The sequence below is a fragment of the Esox lucius genome, chromosome 10, assembly GCF_011004845.1.
Source record: "Esox lucius isolate fEsoLuc1 chromosome 10, fEsoLuc1.pri, whole genome shotgun sequence".
NCBI classification, from domain to species: domain Eukaryota; kingdom Metazoa; phylum Chordata; class Actinopteri; order Esociformes; family Esocidae; genus Esox; species Esox lucius.
Genome location: NC_047578.1, coordinates 10,749,464 through 10,762,654, shown reverse-complemented (window position 1 = coordinate 10,762,654; position 13,191 = coordinate 10,749,464). Strand labels below are relative to the sequence as shown.

The 13,191-nt window shown below is 43.6% G+C and overlaps 1 protein-coding gene across 3 annotated transcripts in view; it reads right to left on the bottom strand.

Annotated features, from left to right (window-relative positions):
• col8a2 (collagen, type VIII, alpha 2) overlaps window positions 1-13,191 on the bottom strand; it is a 63,629-nt gene that overhangs the window by 29,426 nt on the left and 21,012 nt on the right. Inside the window, exons 1-2 of one of the 3 annotated variants that reach the window (XM_010873401.4) lie at window positions 11,892-12,152; window positions 10,988-11,065 (exon numbers count right to left, since the gene is read on the bottom strand). The exons of 1 other annotated variant lie outside the window; for it this stretch is intronic. The gene's annotated coding sequence lies outside the window, so the exon portion shown is untranslated. Of the gene's footprint in view, window positions 1-10,987; window positions 11,066-11,891; window positions 12,153-13,191 lie in introns of those variants that run through there. One more of the 3 variants, XM_010873402.4, reaches the window with a different exon arrangement.

Below are 13,191 nucleotides of genomic sequence, written 5' to 3'. Positions count from 1 at the left end.
TGGGATAGGTGTCATCAAACTGGACATTTATACTGGGTTTGGGATAGGTGTCATCAAACTGGACATTTATACTGGGTTTGGGATAGGTGTCATCAAACTGGACATTTATACTGGGTTTGGGATAGGTGTCATCAAACTGGACATTTATACTGGGTTTGGGATAGGTGTCATCAAACTGGACATTTATACTGGGTTTGGGATAGGTGTCATCAAACTGGACATTTATACTGGGTTTGGGATAGGTGTCATCAAACTGGACATTTATACTGGGTTTGGGATAGGTGTCATCAAACTGGACATTTATACAGGGTTTGGGTGTGTCATCAAACTGGACATTTATACAGGGTTTGGGTTAGGTGTCATCAAACTGGACATTTATACAGGGTTGTGGTTAGGTGTCAGGTGTCATCAAACTGGACATTTATACATGGTTTGGGATAGGTGTCATCAAACTGGACATTTATACATGGTCCTCTACTGCCTTCTCTTCCCCACTAATGTTCCTCCTAAACTCCCTCCTCTCCTCCACTAACCTCCCTCTCCAACTCCCTCCTCTCCCTGACTCAACTCCCTCCCCTTCCCACTAACCTCCTTCCCCAACTGCCGCCTATCCCCCACTAGCCTCCCTCCCCAACTCCCATTACTGTCATAAGGAGAAATCCCACTGTCTTTAGAAATCACTCATCAGCCTGAGACACTTTAAACTGGAAAAACGAAGTGGAGTTAAAGACCATTAACCGTTCAAAAAGTGTGATTGATTGATTACTCTCTTAGAACACCATTGACCCCGGAGCTGTTCCCTGGACTCCAGTTATAACCAGCATAAAATTACCACAAAGCCCAAAGAACTGCACACACACACACACACACACACACACTTCACCAGCTCAGACCACCGGGGTGCAACTCTCTGAATGTAGCCGTCCAGGCTAAGTCTCACCCCGCCCATCAGGATCAATGGTAGTCTTTATAAGCAGCTGGCTCTAAGTACTGGCTGTGTAAGAAGACCCCGCCGGTCCCCAACTCACCTCGTCCTGGTTGGGCTCTACCTTGCTTGTTTTGTTCACACTGGCCTGGCGAGATGTGGAGGCAGTCAGGAGGAAGTGCGGTGGGGGTGTATAAGGATTGTGGAGGCAGTGAGTATGGAATGAATATGTGCAATTGTGTGTGCAGCAGAAACTGAAGAATAGGAAATGCTATTTTACCTAAAGAAAGATATGGATAGCGTCCAAAGAAGTGATAAAGAGGATAAGAACAGAGTGCAGAGAGGTCTGATATGATGGGAGATAATGTAATAATGGGCCAGGGAGATAATGCATTATTGAGCCAGGGGGATAATGCACTACGAGGCCAGGGAGATAATGCATTATTGAGCCAGGGGGATAATGCGCTATGGGGCCAGGGGGTAATGCATTATCAGGCGAGGGAGATAATATATTATTGGGCCAGGGAGATAATATATTATTGGGCCAGGGAGATAATGCACTATGTGGCCAGGGGGATAATGCACTATGGGGCCAGGGGGATAATGCACTACGGGGCCAGGGGGATAATGCATAATGGGGCAAGGGAGATAATGCATAATGGGGCCAGGGAAAAATCTCTGTCTCACTATGCATAAGGGTAACAGATACCCTGGGTGCATCCTAACTTTCTGGCAAACAAAGATGTGTGAGAACACATGTACACACACACACACACACACATACATGCCCTGTGCCTCCGGGTGAGCTGTCAACACAAGTTGAGGCTCATGCTATTACACTCATGGAATTTCCATAGTTTCCCTTCTTACCTTTCACAGCTTCACAGAATAAAACATACCAAAATAAAAACCGGTCTAATCATATTCCACGGGTGAACGCATAATATAACTACACTGAAAAACGTTTCCATAAGCTCATCTCCAGAGTTTTGTGTGAACAAGCAGATCCTTTGCATGTCAAGACCATGTTAGGCCACTGATCCAGTTCTGACTGGAATCATGTCAGATCAGAATGTATTATCTCTCTGCTAATGAGAATGCATGTTAAATAATTAAACCTAAGCAAATGTTTTCAAGTCTTAGAATAATTTTCTCATAATGTATTACACACAATCGAAAGAATATCCCAGACCCAAGGAACAAACCCAGCTGTTTTTGGTCTTGATGAAGTACTATACAAATGCTGAACAAAGCATTTGGCATGCAGAACATATATTCATTACGTCCTATTTCCCATAATATCTTAGTCTGGTAAATCTTATGTCGATTATTTCTAGTAATTTAGCTGAAACGTGGCGTTCGACAGAGTGCAAATCTGGTCCACCATAACACCCTTCTGGGTCCAACAACCTGAATTGATGGTTGCTAAATATCAAGGACGAGGAAAAAAAAGGAAACCTAGTAATTTGCCAGGAGCTCTGGAAATTGTATAAATAATACAAGTGTACACATTTCAGTAGGAAAACACAACAGCGGCTGAATGCTAAGTCATGGTGACCATGTGACAGTCACTGGCAGTGAGAGGCATTAACTGAGTTACGAGAAGCAGCTTTCAGGCCGGCCTGGGTCTGGATGTTTGTGAGCGAACAGAGCATGGCCTCAAGCCCACGGACACCCGCCAAGCTGAAACAACAGCTCTTGGTGCATATGCAAGCCTTCACTTCCCAGTGTGATGTTTTTAACACCAAGAGGTGTTTCTTCTAAATGTTTATTTTTCTCTTTGAGTACGATGACTTCCTTTGTACAGAAACTGAGTGTAACGTAATCCTCCATGTACCCACTTCAGTTATGATGACTCCAACGGACATCTGCTGCACCCTAAGTACTGTCGCTGACAGCTATCAGAGCAGATGGAAAGAGAGAGCTTGGGTCACGATTTCCTCTCTTGGAAGTTAACAATGTGAAACAATCTTATTCCTTCTGGCATGGGCAGTTTAAGGAACAGAGCAACATTATTATAATTTTTTTAATAAGGAACTTTTTCAAAGAACAGAAACAGGACCTGGAACAAAATTTATCTGTAGTGTTCCGGAACTGCACAATTATTTCCAAAGCATTGGAACCAGGTTAGTGTTCTTTTACGTTCCAAAAATGGGTTCCCATTACCACAGAGAATGCAAAGCAATCCTTTTAACACTCAAAAACCTATCCGTCCAGTGTAATTGTGAGCCCAGTCATTAATTTCAGTATTTTTCACTGCTTTTAACCATACCACTCTGGGTGACATGTTATTCTCTCAATACATTGTGACCGAACCTCTCAGAACCTCCACATGCATCTCAGTATCATCCGCAATCTTTCCTCAATCTACTTCACTGATTTCATCTCAGGATGTTACAAACTAAAACATATATTTATAATCATCTCTCTAATCTCATTCCCTCTTTTATATTCCCATGTTTTATTCACATGTTTTCTCTTTACCTCTCAAAACCTCTCTGTATATCTCCTGACCCCAAGCTTCATTGATGTCATCAGCGGTGTGTTTATATTAAAAACAAATCTCTTAATTCCTTCCTGTTACCTCCGTACTATTTGGGGAGCAAGTAATCATCAGCCAAAGACTATGGGATGTTTTGGTTGCTATGAAACAAGATGAAAGTTATTGCTTTTTATCTTGGCTCACTAAAGAGCAACGTCAGACTTGGTCACCTGTAAGCTGAAAAACCGACTTCATGAACACCACGGTATTGATTGGCCCACAATATATTGTTGTACAAGGATGATCCTTTCCTCCAACATTCACCAATTATTTTTCCATCCACACTGACACACACACACACACACACACACACAGACAGACACCCACTTCCACTCCTGCACACAAACTAATTCAAATTACCCCCAAACCCATAAATAAATGTTTCATTTAGTGAAATGTCGATGTGGAATCTTTTTTACATCTGTTGCCGTCGTAAACACAATGGAATTAGAGTGAATTTATAGGTAATGGCCTGTTGAAGCGCCTGGCCCTCTTCCAGAGTTGTAGTCCAACGGGTGAATACAAACCGGTAAAAATAATCATAAATCCACCAGAAAGGTATTTAACGAGAATGAACGTTGGGAGATAATTACACTGAAAACAGATCTCCGTGGTTTCACCTGTTACATGGTATTCCTCTGCTATTGCCAAGCACCCACTAAAGCAACGGACTAAACCTCTGAGAGGCCAGACGCCACAGGGAGCACCTCATTATTCAACCTGAGAAAATGTCCTGACATCACACAGAAATAAAAGACCATGGAATTATTTTCTCTCAGTTTATAGAGTAAGACTGGTGATTCTTGTCTGGTGTGCAATCGGATTTGTATGATTATGCCCAAGGTAATGTTTAATCAGTAGCGGTGGTTTTGGGTGGAGTGGTTGTTATAAGACTAGCATACATTTTGAATAAAGGTGAAATCACAGAAAATGGGTAAGTTGATAAGCGCCTGACTCTCGATCAGTACATCCTTGACCCAGCGTATCCCAAGTCGATTCCCCAATAGTAACTTAAAGGTTAACCACTCTGGCCTAAAGTCAGTGGTTCTGGCATACTACTTCTATTCTATACACCACATCTTTCAGATGGGCCGATGGCGGTTCCTGTTTAAAGGTGAAATGCGTACGTGAAGGGATATAGGTTGAGAAACAAATAGACGTTGATGGCTTCATTGAACAACCACATTTAGTTGAGATTGATGGCTTAAATAATGGCCCGACCAATCTGTTTGCCAGTCAAAACACGGGAGGATGAGTGGGGGGCATATGTGCACTAGTGGAATAAAAATTACACCACAGATATGAGAATGAGACACTTCTTTGGACAAAGTGTGCAAGGGAGTGGGGAGGGATCGCTGGGGGATCCAAGGAACGTGGTAAAAGCCAGGCTTCTTAAAGGGGCTGTATCCAGAACCCATCAATCAGAGTAAAAGATATGCTGCCGTCTGCTTTTTCACAAACAGCATAGTTATTCCCAATCCATAATGCCCTGTTTTGTTGATTCTGTCCGTCTGTTTGTCTGTTTGTGTGTGTTTTGTCTAAGAACACCTTCCGATGTCTGGGCCATTTAATCCCTGTGAATTTCCCTTTGGTCTGGGTGATGTAACACTTTAAACATTACACTTCTACTGTGGAACATCCAGCAGGCAACGGTCTGCTTTTGTACAATCAGGGATTCAGTCAAGCCACTGGGTTTATGTGGTTTTTACTCTACAGTCATTTTAATTCTTCACCCCCGCCCCCAACCCCTTCTGACAACCAGTTTACATCACGCATATCTGTTAGCCTGTCCGACATTGCCACTTGGACGTTGGCCCACCACGTCAACCTTAACCTTGACAAGACTGAGCAGCTCTTATTTCGTGAGAAGGCCTGACTGCTCCGGAACATGTCTGTCATGGTTGACAGCTGCACAATGTCCTCCTCCCAGAGAGCAAAGATCCTAGGCGTCATCCTCAACAACACGCTGTTCACTGCTAACATCAAGGCAGTGGCCCACTCCTGCTGGTTCATGCTGTACAACATTCGTTCAGTTATGACCTTACCTCACTCAGGAAGCACCACAGGTACTTGTCCAGGCATGACTGGATTATTGCAACTCACTTTCGGAAAGTGGCTCCTGGAGTGTTCAACCAAACCGGCTCCAGGCATGTGCAACAAAACACCTGCCAGTCATTTGGAACGCAACAGCCCACCTGGTGTCCTCAGTGGCCTACCTCAAGTTCACCAATGTCATACCACGTATTCACACTCTACACAGGCTTGCAGTTGTAGTTCAAATCCAATCAAGGTTATGGTTCTTGCCTATGGAGCAACAGGAGAAGCTTCTTCTCCCTACCTTCAGGAAATGCTGAAACCCTCCCTACTTGGCTCTTCATTCAGCCACCTCTGGGCTCTTGGCTGTCCCACCCTTCAGGGCAGTTCCCAGTCCATGCAGTCAAAACTATTCTCTGTCCTGGCACCTCAATTGTGGAACTAGCTAACCTTGGAGGCTAGGATACCAGAGTCTTCAAAACACATCTGATTACTCACCTTTTCATAGAGTATCTTAAAATACTTCAGCCACCACCTCTATCTGTGGTCTTCTGTGAACTTTTTAGGTTTTATGTTTATTGTTTGTAAGGTCTTCTTTTCAGCACGGACCTTTTGCAGATAACTAATTAATTCACTAGCCTTTTTTAAACGTACACACTCACTGTAAGTCTCTCTGGATAGAAGCGTCCGCTAAATCGCTCAAATGCAAGACGAGTGACTAGAAAATGGTATTCACTGTTTACGCCTCTGGAAGGGTGGGACTCCCCCCGTGTTATTAGTCCAAACATAAACAGACCCCCACCCGCCACCAGTGGCAGGAATTAAACAGGGCGGATGGATAAACGGGGTGGATGGAGTAGAAGGAGGCCGGGAGGGAGGGAGGGAGGTCGGGAGAAGAGGAAGGAGAGTGTTGAGCCTCTGTTTCCTTACGTCTAGTATGCCGCTAGACAAATAGTTGTGAAGTGGCTTTTGGCTTGAACTGTGACAACGCTACTTGAGACTAGGGACACCAGGAGGTGAGTTAGTGGTCCGTGACAGTGCCACCGCGCCCAGCAATACACCTGCCAAGAACGTGTGTCTGTGTGTGTGCGAGTACACTTTTTTTTTTTTGTTAGCGTGTGTTTATTGCTGCGTGTGTGACATGACATCATAGGAGAGGAAGTGTGTCATGTCCCCTGTGACACACTTAGCACTTCTTAAATAACACCCCACGGAAAACGAGTGTAAATAAACAGCACTCTGTTGAACACCTGATATGTTAATGGTTTACGCAAAAGAAAAAAGTGTCTAACGAACTTTGTCTGACGTTAGTCTGTTTCAACCTTTTTCTTTAGAATCAGGAATACTGGTGGAATTGATATCCTGAATTCTACTGGGGGAGGAAAAATAAGAGGCTGGACGGTCATGACCGTCAGATATGCACATTCCCTGTGGTCTGTCCAACATGGAGTGGAGGGACTTGGAAAGGCTTGCAGGCTGCCAATAGTTCGCTCCAATGGAAACACAGTAAGATTGATTCACTCTTGAAACGTTCGATTACCCTCCCCTTATATGTTCAATTCGGTAAGACGCTGTTTATGTTCTGGGTCAATTTGGGCCACACTGTGAGTACATCAAGATTATAAATATAGGTTTTTACCTCCTTGAAATTGATTTTCCAGATGCTAAGAATTTCCTATTTTATAGTGTTTTCCCTGCTGTTATACTGTGATATAGACCCAACTGTCAAAAATGTATAGTCAGAGGTAAGATCGTTTATTGAAAACATTTAGTTTATTTTCAGAAAATCTTCAAATCACTCTCCCCCAGCCTCCGAATATCATGATTTGGACTTTGCTGCACAGTGTCTGTAGCACAAATTTCAAGGTATTCATAATTACTTCAGAACAGTGCTTGCTCAGCTAGAAAGCAGGCAAATACACTCCAGAAGAATGAACGGGAGGATAAGTGGCTAGAAGATGAAGAGAGGAGGAATGAAGAAACGACATACAAAGGAAAAGTGATACATAGAGGCCGACCGACCAGGAGAAAGAATGTGAGAAAGAGACAGAGAGACGGTAAAAGAAGGAAAGAGAGGAACCACTCCTGTTCTATTCAGATAATGTAAGAAAGCATTGTGGTACCATCTTTGGAACCACTACATCTATTGGGTAACAAAGGCTAAATTAGCCATAAACAAAAACAATAAATCTGCTAATCTTGACAATGCTCTCCAATGATATAGACTTTGTCCTACCATTTCACATCTAGCTAAGACGTTTTGTGCACAAATTATCAGTATTTCTGTAGTTCATTATTACAGAACATCCAGCATGATTTCTCCCACATTTGCTAGCTACCAGCTAGGTAGCCTTACCAATTATGTAAGCTACTGTATGCCAGCCAGTCGTAGCAGTACCTGTATACAAAAGGGATCCTGCTAACCAGTTAAGAAGTGTCGTGAAAACAAAGTTGAATATTGTCTGCCCTAGCTACCGTTGCTACTGTTGCTAGGTTAGTAACTAGCGAACGTATTGTGTTCAAAAGCAGCTGCCTCCTGTTAGCTTCCGTGAGTAAACTCCGCTAGTCAGCTGCTGCTGTGCACAGCTTATCAACAGTAGCAGCACTAGAAACAGTTGCTCTTAATTTAGAGGTAGGATTTTCCAGGAAATGTGACCAATTATAGAGCACCCGCATAGGTTGCAGGGTGAAACCCCAGCTGACTGTCTTTCCAGTTTTTGTCGCTGTCTGGTGTGGTCTCAAAGTGCTTTTACAGCGATTCTTGTAGTAACAGATGTTTCCCATACTTACTGTCGGAGTTTAGTGTTTTGTTTTGCCATTTTGCTTTTTTTGTGACCCACAAACAAAATAAACAACAATGTTAGCATTGAGTAGGATGACCCTAAAAATATGGCATGTCATCAGAAACACATGAAGGTTGGCAAATGACCTTGTCATGGCATGTGGGGCATTAAGACGTTTTCCTGCACACAATAGAAACACTTAACCTAAATTGATGATTTTGGACTTGATTGTAGAACACCATTGTGCAGCCACAGGATGTTATATATTAGCAAACAAGCGTCAAAATGTCTGGAGTGGGCATCCGTGCTATTCCAATGCCTATGTTTTTCTCATGTGTTCATTCTGCCATGGCAGACACCTCACGGCACCATTAGCGGTCAGAGTGGAGTGTTTTACGCTCCATAACGTGGTCGGTGCTCCTATTCACATTCAGGGAACAAGTTCAGTGGTTTTTCCCTAATCGGAGGCAGGAATTTTAATAGCAGGCTTGTAAACCGGACCGCCGTTCCTCGTTTCCAAACGCAAAAACAGAATTAGAGAAGCTTTTTGGCAACCAGCTCATTAAAGAGAGTCTACGCTCTGCTTCTCAATTTCTTAGCATATGTTTTGTTTTTTTAAATATGTTTCTCATTATCGCTCACTGTCTGTCTCTGTTCATTACTATCTTTGTCTGTGAATCCTTTACTGTCTCTGTACATTATTGTCTTTGTCTGTGAATCCTTTACTGTCTCTGTACATTATTGTTTTGTCTGTGAATCCTTTACAGCCTCTGTTCATTATTGTCTTTGTCTGTGAATCCTTTACTGTCTCTGTACATTATTGTCTTTTTCTCTGAATCTTTCTGCCATCTATGGAAGGAGATTATCCTGGGTCAACTTCAATGCAAACAATGTGGAGATGCCCAAGTAAGAAAAACATCAGACTTTCCACTCAGCTAAGAAGAAAAAATAAAAGAAATATATATATATATACACAACTCCATCTAAAGCATCCGGTTGTTCTCCCTCACTAATGAGTAGTTGGACGGGAGAACAATCCCAATGTGATAACCATAGGAATCATTCCCTTCAAAAGGAAAGCAGGGTGTTGAGAGGGCTAAAAAAGAGGGTGCTCTGTATCAGTGGACAGAACCTTGCCTCTAATGTTGGCCTGAATCATTCCAAAAAAGCCCCCTATTCACTACGCAGTACATTACCGTGAACCAGTGCAATGGGTCCTGATCGTAGGTAGTGTATTAGGGAACAGTGTTAGTGTATTTGAGGCTCAGACAGTCTGGTCTGGCCCTGTATCCAACAGAACACAGTGTGTGGGTGTGTGTGTGGGTGTGGGTGTGCATAATGTGTGTGTGTTTGGGCTGAAAGAAGGGTCAGCTGTGTTCTTATTACCATTGTTGTAAAGTGCTTTTATCAATCAACCATAAGGAAAAACAGATCCCAGACAGAAGCAGTGACCCATAGCAAAGAACATGGTAGAGAGATGTTTGAATTGAGCTGAGGAAAAACCTGTCACTGGTGTAACTAGACTGGTTATGTTTCCACCTGCAACTGTAGTAATGATTTATTGTTTATTCATCCTGAATGGTTGGTTCAGTTGAGATGCCAATAAGGTGTGTTGTCATTGGATTACTTAGCTGGAAGGAGAAGCTTGTAAATGTAACCGACAGGGCAACAGTTTACCGTTGAAAAGTGTTGAGTGAGTTGGGGAGGGAGAACGAAGGTTGTGATGTTGCTGAAACAACTGCTTTGAAGGGGACACAATAAGTTGGAAAGGTTTGCTGTGGAGGATGTTCGTGTGTGTATGTGTCTGTGTGTGTGTGTGTGTGTGTGTGTGTGCGCAGCACTAAGACTGCCTTTGAGTATGTGTCTGAATAACAAGGACAGATGAGGTTAGGTTTGGGCTTCATTTCTGCTAGAGCCATTATCTTGTTCCTCAAACTTACTATTTAATGGAAACCATTGGCATTTGCCAAACTACTTCCAAAATGCTTTTTTTTGTTATTAAACATATATATTTATATTGGAGACTTAACTTCACAAAGCCTCTGTTTCGGTGTGGAGAAAGAAACTCCATTTAAATTCCCCACATTAAATTACAACTCCTTGATTTTCTTTTCTTTCCACAGATAAGTGTTCTTTCTCTATCTCCCCATTCTGTTACATTGCCAACACCAGAAGTCACTGTGACTAGTCAGAAGCAGGAAGTTTGATTTTCTTACTCAGAAATTCAGTCAATCGAAACATATTTTGACTCATTCAGTTCATTTAATTGAGTAATGGCCAAAGCATAGAGGAACCCCTACCAGCAAACGAAGAAGTGAAAACGTTAACACAGGTGAATTCCCATCTGGACCTCAGCCAGATCTAATAAATGTTTCCATTGCAACCCTTTAATCAGGGACCTGTTTAGACCTAGGACACCTGTTGGGTTTAATGAAGAGGTAGCACAGAAAACCTGCAAGCCCTGGCCCTCGTAGGGTGAGATTTGAATACTCCCGCTCTAAAGATTAATGATTCTGCAAGCCTGTTATTCACATAAAGGACATGTTGGAATAGTCATGTGTGACTTGTAAAAGTCTGCTTTGAAAAAAAATTGTAGAGACAGTAAAATAAGAATTCCCCTAGTCTTAAGTCAGGTGTACTGGTTTATAATTTTTCCATTTCATACATGGTGCATAGAGATGTATTTAGCTAAAGAGCCAATACCTGTCTCAAGACTGTAGGTCGTTTCCCTTCCTGGTCTCCTGTGATTCACTGCATAGATGTCCACTGTGCTGCTTTCACCTGTCATGAGGAGACAAGGACAGGAAACAGCAGTCAGCCACAGTTCTGACTAGTGAGAAACGGCGCAGTCAAAGTACAGGCCCACCCCCTGGTCAGCCTCCTAACCAACCCGAGCTGAGCTTTAACGGATACAAGCCCTACGGTGGTCCACACCGTCAGCCTGTGATTGGGGGGGGGGGGGGGGCACGCTGGCCTCTGCAGTCACATGGAGACGGGCCATGCTGCTGATCTGACCCTGGCCCTGTCACTCCCCTGTCTCCCGTTTGAGAGAGGCACCGGGTTCGAACAGACAGTTTGTAATCCAGCCACTGTGGCCCAGTTGAGAGATACAACGGTGGAACCACATAAGAACCATGGGCCCGAGGGGAACCGGTTGCCATAACATATGCACTGGTCTGCCGTGATGTTTAGGATATACCCAATAAGAAGAAGTGGTACACATTTGCAGACATTCGGGCCAAGGACATAAATTCACCATCTATTTAAAGTCATTTAGGTCATCTGTCAGACATCCTTACTCAGAGTTACTTATAGTAGTCAATGCAAACTGTTCTACACAAGATCACATAAAGCACAAGGAAACACTTTAGCATGCACGCCTCTCTCAGAAACACTCAGACACACACACACAGACACACAGACACACACACACAGACACACAGACACACACACACGCACACACCGTGGTTTGTAGGGGCAAGATCACATTGGGAGTTTGATGCACACACGCTCCCATCCTTCAGTTTGGTGTGAGTGATTTGAGAGAGTGAAAGACAGAGAGAAAGTCGGAGAGAGACTGGAGGAAGTGAAATGAAAAGATAATTACCTGAGTCTCAGGACTCGCCTGCCTGCAAACGATTCAAAGCCCTGCTGCATGCTGTATGCAAATTGCCCACAAAACCTCTCTTTCCTCTAAAATCACTCATCCGCTGTTGAGAAAGTATGACTGCATATGGTTTGGACCAGAACGTGTTTACTTAGGTTTGTGGAGAGGGGGCGAAAACCAAAACGCTCTCAAGTTTTCTGACAAAGCAACCAACCCCTCCTCAGCCATCTCTCCTCCTCCTCAACTCCCCCTCTCCACCTCCTCACCCTCAACCCACAAGTTTAAGAGAAGAAGAAAAAACCCTATGAGAATCTATAAGAGAAGCACTCTGTGTTGTGCGCTCTTCAGGCTAGTCACCGCTAGCATTTCACATGTAGAAGGGGAAAAATAATAAATCACTCGGATTTAAGCTAGAATTCCCAACTGAGGTGGTCACTGGCTATTTGTTTTCTAAGGGCCCCGGGACAGAAGGGCGCTAGTAGAGTGCCAGCTAAATACTGTACCAGCAATATGTGTTACTGTACCTACATATCCAGACCTACTATCACTGCCTGGATGTAGTATTGGGTCTACAGTAGTGTGACCATTCATAACTTAAACTATTTAAGGAAGGGAGTGTTAGTTAAGATAATTGCCTGTGGTTGATTCAGTGGAGGTTGTGAATACAGTGTTACGGTTGTGAACATTAATGTACAGGCAACTGAGTGCACGACTTGGTCCAGCTAGTTGTGTGTATTGATATATTCACAGTCTCGGGTGTATCAAAATCACATGTGGCATGGAATTTCACACTGCGATCCATTAATGGGGTGAAGGGGGGGTCTGTGTGTGTGTGTGTGTGTGTGTGTGTCCGAGTTTGTCTATGTCTATGTTTCTGTATCTGTGTGTGTGTGCGTGTGTGTGTGTGTGTCTCAGAGGGGGAACGGGGGAGTAAGGGGAGCTGGCAAAGATCCTGTCCGTGGGCGCCAGAGTGCCAGGACTAACCCTAACCCAGCATAATACTGTACAGCGACAGTGCCAACTGGGCATCGCTCCACAGTCAGAGGGGAGAAAGACAGAAACAGACAGACAGAAACAGAAGGAGGAGAGGGAGAAAACCCAGTGATAATATCTGGGGAAGAAAGATAAAGAGAGACGTAATTGCTTTGACAACCATGCTGGAGACTGTCTATCGCCCTCAATCCTTTTGACGTCCATCCATTTCCTCCATTCCCCTACACTAACACTGGTCTGGACTGGACGTGTGACATGGTTGTGTTTAGATGACTTCCCGTCCTCTGGGTTGAGAACAGTGCAAATA